Source organism: Nothobranchius furzeri, chromosome 19 (genome assembly GCF_043380555.1).
Source record: "Nothobranchius furzeri strain GRZ-AD chromosome 19, NfurGRZ-RIMD1, whole genome shotgun sequence".
NCBI classification, from domain to species: Eukaryota; Metazoa; Chordata; class Actinopteri; order Cyprinodontiformes; family Nothobranchiidae; genus Nothobranchius; species Nothobranchius furzeri.
Genome location: NC_091759.1, coordinates 11077508 through 11084383, shown reverse-complemented (window position 1 = coordinate 11084383; position 6876 = coordinate 11077508).

Genomic DNA, 6876 nt, shown 5'->3' with positions numbered 1-6876 from the left:
CATGCTTAGAAACAAAGGAACAAGAGCCAGACTCGTCTAATTCCCGCCACCTGCAGTGTCCTGAATTGTACTGCGTTTCATCATCTGAAGCTCTACAACTGACTACATAAAAACAGCTCAGCCTCTCCTTTGCGCCACTCAGGTGAAGAAAGTGAGACGGTGGAGGCAAGTAGGATGTGGTACAAAATTTTAATACGCTTACTTCACAGACTTTTGGATGTTTAGAAACCACAAGGTTATTAAGTAGGTCAATATGTGAAGGGTAATTTATAGACATGAATGATTCTGCTTCAGGAAAAAAGAAACACTGACGAAAAGCTTGTTTACTTGCACCCTGCTGAGAGCAGTAATCGCTTTATTATCAGAAAAGTAAACAATTATTGACACTATAGATCAGTTTTGTGACAGGTATAAAATGGAAAAAGGTGAAAAAGTACACATTTTTGATGTTTCATCTGATTCCCATCATGTATTCCAGGTTGGGTCAAGCAGGTACCAGTTGCAAGAGGGAAGCTCAGACACCCCCCTCCACAGCAACACCCTTCAGATCTTTGTTAGATATCCCGAGGCTTCCCCATGTGAGAAAGGATGCATAATCCCTTATGTGAGTTCTAGATCTGCCCTGAGGTCCCCTTACAGTGGAACATGTCAGGAAAACCTCAAGTGGAAGGTAACCAGTGAGCATCCTAAGCTAAATTATTTTAATATTTGAGGGGCGGCGGCTCTATTTAAAGATCCTCCCAGATTCTCATCTTAACTCTGAAGTTGAGCTTAGCCACCATATAAAAGAAGCTAATTTCTGCAGCTGGTAATCGGGATCTCATTATTTTAGTCACAAATCTAACAACCCTAGCTTGCGGTTGCAACTTCATTGTTTGGCTCAGCCCAAAGAAGTTCTGCCATTTTGTGGAGTTGCTAATATAATAATATGTATTTTTAATGTATGTAAGTAATAATATTTGTATTTTTTGCATTCTAAGAGAAATGTACAGACAGTAAGCAGACCCTGAGAAAAAATTATTAATTTTTTGTAGTTTTCAAAATGCAAAACACATTTTTAAGAGTTGAAGTTGTGCAAAAATGAATATTAGGCTTGTTTGAGTGTTTTCTCACACTTTCCAGTATGTGCTCATCATGATATTTATGTGTGCATCTCTTTGCGTTAGCAGTGTCTTGGATCTCTTCTACTGCCTGCTGCTGTTGGCTCAGCTTCTTGCGTTGGTTCCTGGCAACACGCCGGATTTTCTGGTTGCTTCTATATGCATGTCTTGAATCGACCATATGTTCTTGCCCAGCCGGTGTCCGGTAAGCCCCCAGTACAGTTTCTGCTGCTTGACTTTGTTGGCATAATTATGACAATAACGTATTCAGTTTGTAGACTTCTTCAAACCCACATTAGTAGATTAGAGAGCAAGATCAGACATTTCCTGGATGAGAGAAAGAAGAATTCCTGTTTTATCACTTAAATTGATAACAGGTGCCACTTATCCAGTGCATATTGACTGTGATTTGAAGAGTTTTATCCTCAAACACAGTCAAGCTAAAGTAAACAAACAGCAGTGAAATTCAGTAAAAGATGAGCTTATTGTTGTTTTTGAAACCATATTGACAAAATCTGAACCCTTATCGCTTATTTACTGAAAAAGTCCTAAAAACCTACTAAGAATTCATAGATAATGATCAAAAACAAAAGTAAAAAAAGTCATGTTGGCAACACACATAGTTAATAACTTCATATATGAAAATAGAAATGTAATTTTTCATTTGAGGGTTACGCACTCATGTATTTATCATCAGAACACCACTGGTGTCGGTGGCACTATTACCGTATTTTCCGGACTATAAGCCGTTACTTTTTCCTCACGCTTTGAACCATGCGGCTTATAATGAGGTGCAGTTTTAGTCGACCAGAAAGGATGGATGCTTGAAAGTCTAATGAAGGAATGGTTAAAGGAGTGCTACGGAAAGCACCCAGGAGGATTTTTGTCACAGTAAAACGGCGCTGCTTGTTTTCCCAGCTTCACCCCGGGATGATGACAGCAACACGGAGAGTAAAGCCTGATTTATGCTTCTCCGTCTGCGTCAGTGCGGAGACACGTAACGCCACTGTCCGTCCTTGCGTAGGGCTCCGGCAGGCACGCAAGTCCGCACGGAGTCGAGCCCACTTTTTTAAACATCCGTCGAACGAGACGGATTACGCAAGCTTGTGATTGGACAGGACGCCGCTGTTGTTTACAGCGCCGCCATTGCAAAGAGAGCCGAGGATAACTAGCGGCAGACGGAGAAGCTTGAAGAATACCTCGCGACAAAACTCTAAAAATATGAACGTTTAATTCTCTCGTGACTGGAGGAGTGAAAAGATGCGCAGCAAGCATTTTATTTGTGGACGGAAATGACAGGAAACGTGGGTTTAGAGGTGGGGAGCGCATGAAGAAATGGGAGAATGAGAGACAAATATGTCCGTGTTAAAAGTCTCTTATATACACAAAAAAACACAATATAAACACACGATCTTGGACCGATACATGACAGGATACCACAGAACAGCGCTACGCCCTCTGTTGTCCTGCCGGGCAATTGCTTTGTAACACTCTCCAGGAGACGGAGAAGTAAAAGAGCAAAATGCTTCCATCAATCCGTGCGTGTCTGTCCCTTGCGGAGCTGACGGAGAAGCATAAACCAGGCTTTACCCCGACATCGCCACAGAAAAAGTATGTGACGAAGCTCTTCTGAGGCTGTTCAACTCCGACACTGAAGATGATGACTTCAGTGGTTTCAGTGCGCAGGAGGACGATGAATAAACTAATCGATAACTTTTCTGTTTGGTTTGATACTGATCAGTTCAGTTACGTTCAGTTAAACTACGTTTTCAATTCAGTAGACATCTGCGGCTTTTAGCCCGGCGCGGCTTATATTGAGGTGCGCTCTATAGTCCGGAAATTACGGTATATCAGAGAAGGTGAAACAGCCGACTGCTACCACTTTAAATTTAGGACAAACTACCAGAGTATCAAAAAGGAAAACATAATTTGAAGTCAACAAATGGCGACAACAAAAGACGTTTGGACCTAGAAAATGGTGACTGGTGTTTAGCATTATCTCGTTTCCTGATGCAACGGGGATTCAGATAGCAGGCGGATGATGCTGTGGGATGAGAGCTGCCAGGACGGGTGGGTGCGCCATGACCGTGTTAGCATTTAAAAGCTAGCTTGTTTTGCAGCTGATAATTATTTGGTTTTAGTTATTAGATAATTATTAAGCTTCTGTTTAGTTTGGTTTTACCTTTATCCTGGGCTTTATTTAAATTATTTTACTTCTTGCTATTAAGCTCCAGCTTTATGAAAAAAAAAAAACGTAAGTTGTGCTTCTGGACTGATGTGATTAATCTATGTTTGAAATCAGGCCTTGAATACATTAGAATAAATGTTAGTGCTGGGCTAAGAGCCCAGCTCTTGTAAAGCTTGAAGAAGTTAAAAGTTTCATGAAACTGACAGACTCTGGATGAATCCACTCCCTGCAGGAGAATCCTTCAATGTCAATCTGTGAGTTCCTTCTTCCCTGTTCTGAGCCCACTGTAGAGAAAAATTGTCTCTTCTCTTGTACAGCAATCATATGAATGGGGCACGCTGTGATGCAAATGAATACCAAATGACCCTCCCCTGCCTGGGCATGAGCCCAAAGATCCTCAAGTTCCATCTCGGGTGTGATAAGAGTCTCTGTAGCCCATTCCACAGACCATTAGCAGTGGATTGATGGAAGCTCCCAACTTCCAGTTATTTGATCACAGCTGGCCAAGGACCAGTAAAGAGGGCTCATTGCGGCTTTTGTTGTCACACAAAGCAACTGAGAGGCTCACTCCGGCTGCTCAGAGATTCACCTGACTGTCTCTTCTTTGGCTCATTGATTTTTGTATTTCTTTTATCCACAAGGTAGAAGACCATAAAACATCTAACGCTGATGGGAAAAAATGGAGTGAGTACAAAGAAATTATAGATAAAACAGATGGAAGATCACAAATTATTAAAACAAAATAAAACACAGAGGGAGTAGATCTTGGGAATATGAGGTGGGATGATGTAAAGGGATGAGAACGAAACTGAGGTTCTGTTGCTTTTTAGTTTGTGTTTTAGTTGGATTGTCAGTCAGAAAAAGATGGTAATCTAGTGAATAATTTCTGCTGGAAAAAATAAGATTTTCCATCAGAAAGTTTAAAGTGACATTGTGTATTTTCCTTGGCGATGGGGGCAGTATAGGGCTGGGCGATATGACTATTTTAGACCGTTTTACGATCTACACATCTGACGGTCTGTCATTTTTGAGAGACCTTTTTATCACGATTCACAGCTCTGCTGTTGAATTTCTGCCTCTGAATGAAAAGGGAACTTACCCCAGTCGAATGACACGCCTTTGTTTGACCCTTAACCAATCAGAGTGAGTCATAGTAATATATTAGTGCCCCGCTTGTTTTCACCTGTGTGTGAACTGTGAACAATCATGGCTTCGGCCGCGGCTGGGAGCGACAACGAGGTTTTCATTCCGAAGACCGAGCACCGATTCACGTCATTTCAAACGGTGCCTCGTTTCGGTACCCGTCCTTCATAACAAAAACTTGCCAAGAAAGCTGCGCATACGCAAGAGCGTTATGTCGTCGGTCCCTGCGAGCGAGTTGTAAACAGAGCATCATGGTAGAAAGAAGAACGCACGCTAACGCTTGGGTCCACTTCACTAAATGTGATGGGTAACTGGGTGATGAAACCAGCGACAGACAACGATTTAAGTGAGACATCCTCATCTTAATCTGCTCCGGTAGATAAATAAATGTTTAAGATAATGTTACCTTGATATGTTAGCTTCCGTTTCGCTAATGGTGCGTTCGCTTTCTCCTCGGAACTCCGAATTTCCGACTAGATGAACATGAACGCGCTCTAAAGTTTGGCTTTACTTTACTAAATGCGGCGGGTGAAGATGAAACCAGCGACAATGATCTAAATGTGAGGCATCATCGTTTTAATCTGCTCCAGCTGTTAAATAAACTGTTAAAGATAACGTTAGCTTGATATGTTAGCTTCCATTGCCACCATTGTTATCAGCTAATGGTGCGTTCGCTTTCTCCTCGGAAATTCTAACTTCCCAGTACGAAAAATCACATGAAAAAAGACGGCCAAAGGAATGAAGATACACAGTAAATTTAGTTCACAGTAAAGATGTTTGCTTCAGTTTAATTATCAGCTTATAAAACTACAAGGACGATGTTAAAATACAAACAGTTGAATGTTATTTATCGTGATATTTATCAAATATTGTTATATATTGAGAAAAATATATATTTAATTATAAAAGAGAATTAAAATATGAAACACTCGAAAGTATCGAAAATTGGTACCGTTAAGTACCGTTATCGATTCGTAGGTACCGGGAATTAGTACTGGATCGATTCAAATGTCAAAGGTACCCATCCCTATCCATTATATGGAACTGGTTTGGTTTTTCACCAGATGACAAAGAGCAGCAAAACGTCATTTGCAAAGTTTGCAAGGAGAGCATCAAGGCAAGTGATGGCAACACCACAAACTTGTTTAATCACTTGAAAAGAAGGCATCCCAAACAATACAATGAGAGCCAGCTGGCAGCTAAAGCTAAAAAGCCTGCGGCTGCAGCGGCTAGTGCTTCTTCCAGGCAGCAAACGCAAACAGAAACACTCACAAAACTCACTCCCTACGACAGAGACAGCAGACGATGGAACAGCGTGACAGATGCAGTGACGTACCACTTGGTTAAAGATTTGTGTCCCGTGCGAACAGTAGGAGTGGGATTTAAGAAAATGATAAAAACATTTGATCCGCGCTACGAGTTTTCCAGCCGCAAGTGTTTTTCGAACACCGCCATTCCACGCATGTACGCTGAATGCAAAGTGAGAGTTGCAGAAAATATTCAGAATGCGCAGTTATTTGCTACCACAAGCGATCTCTAGTCCAGCTGCACATCAGAGCCGTATTTGAGCTTAACTATCCACTACATGAGCAACTGGGAGCTGCATAGTATTTTGAACAAGTTAATGTTTGCACAATACGTTTGCAATTGACATGTTTGCACTTTAAATATGTTTACGATTTAAATTTATGTTAAGTTACTTGAAAAATGAGAAAAACTGATTTTTGTAATTGTTTCTCTCAGGGCTTTTATCATCTCTGGTGTGAGTTTAAAATATAAGTGTGTTAGCACTGTGCTGATTATCCCTAATATGAATAAATGTTTATTTATTCAATGTTTCTCTTCTTTAATACACAATTGAAGTGATGCTATTCATGGATAAAAAATTGTGATAAAATATTGGAAAAATCGTGATATTCTATTTTTGCCATATCGCCCAGCCCTAGGGCAGTATATGCCTAAATCATTGCATTTGAATCATTGATTTGCAACCACTTGTTACAAATCAGTAAATGAGTTTAAAGGGTAATATGACATCTAAAAGTGTCTACTTTGAATTGCCTATGTATTTGAAATCACAACATGCCCTACAGGTTATAAAAAAAAATCACAACATGCCCTACAGGTTATAAAAAAAACAAAAACTTGTACGTCGCTTTGGATAAAAGCGTCTGCGAAATGAATAAACACATAAACATAAATGGGCTATACAAATAAAGCTGCCTTGCCTTGCCTAATATGGCATCGCCCAAAGACTTAGACCTGCTCCTATATAGTTTAGACCTGATTTTTATGGTTTTACGTTATGAAACCGCAAATATTTTTCAACACCTGATCATCATTTAATCAAATTTCAGCAGCATTTTGATGGATAGAGATAAATATTAAAAACTACACATTGTCTCTTTAAATATGGACCGAAGTCAAATATATACTGTAATGATT